The sequence below is a fragment of the Penaeus monodon genome, chromosome 27 (assembly GCF_015228065.2).
Source record: "Penaeus monodon isolate SGIC_2016 chromosome 27, NSTDA_Pmon_1, whole genome shotgun sequence".
NCBI lineage: Eukaryota > Metazoa > Arthropoda > Malacostraca > Decapoda > Penaeidae > Penaeus > Penaeus monodon.
This window is the reverse complement of record NC_051412.1, coordinates 25,467,883-25,468,190: the sequence shown is the minus strand read 5'-3', so window position 1 is coordinate 25,468,190 and position 308 is coordinate 25,467,883. Positions and strand designations below refer to the sequence as shown.

The following is a 308-nucleotide window of genomic DNA, read 5'->3' as shown; positions in this document are numbered from 1 at the left end:
AGAATAGAAATAGATATATTATATATTCACATAAGCACACACATCTTATAGAGGTAGTAAGGAGTCTCAAATATGAATCTGTAAATTATATTATGATTATAAATGACAATATTTCTTTCGTTTTCTCCAATTCATGTTATTCAGCTATTGTCTATGTCTTTCTGTCTGTTTCTTTCTATCTATCTCGTTCTACCTAATTCTTTCTCTCTATTCCTCTCTATTTCTTTCGATCTATATCTATTTCTTCCTTCCATGTAATCTCCTCTATCTATTTATTCCTCTCGTGTCTCTCTCTAACCCCAATATTT

At 29.9% G+C, this 308-nt stretch overlaps 1 protein-coding gene across 1 annotated transcript in view; it reads left to right on the top strand.

Moving 5' to 3' along the window:
• The window catches only part of LOC119590466 (protein croquemort-like), a 47,895-nt gene that overhangs the window by 37,894 nt on the left and 9,693 nt on the right, over nucleotides 1-308 (top strand). The gene's annotated exons all lie outside the window — the stretch shown is intronic.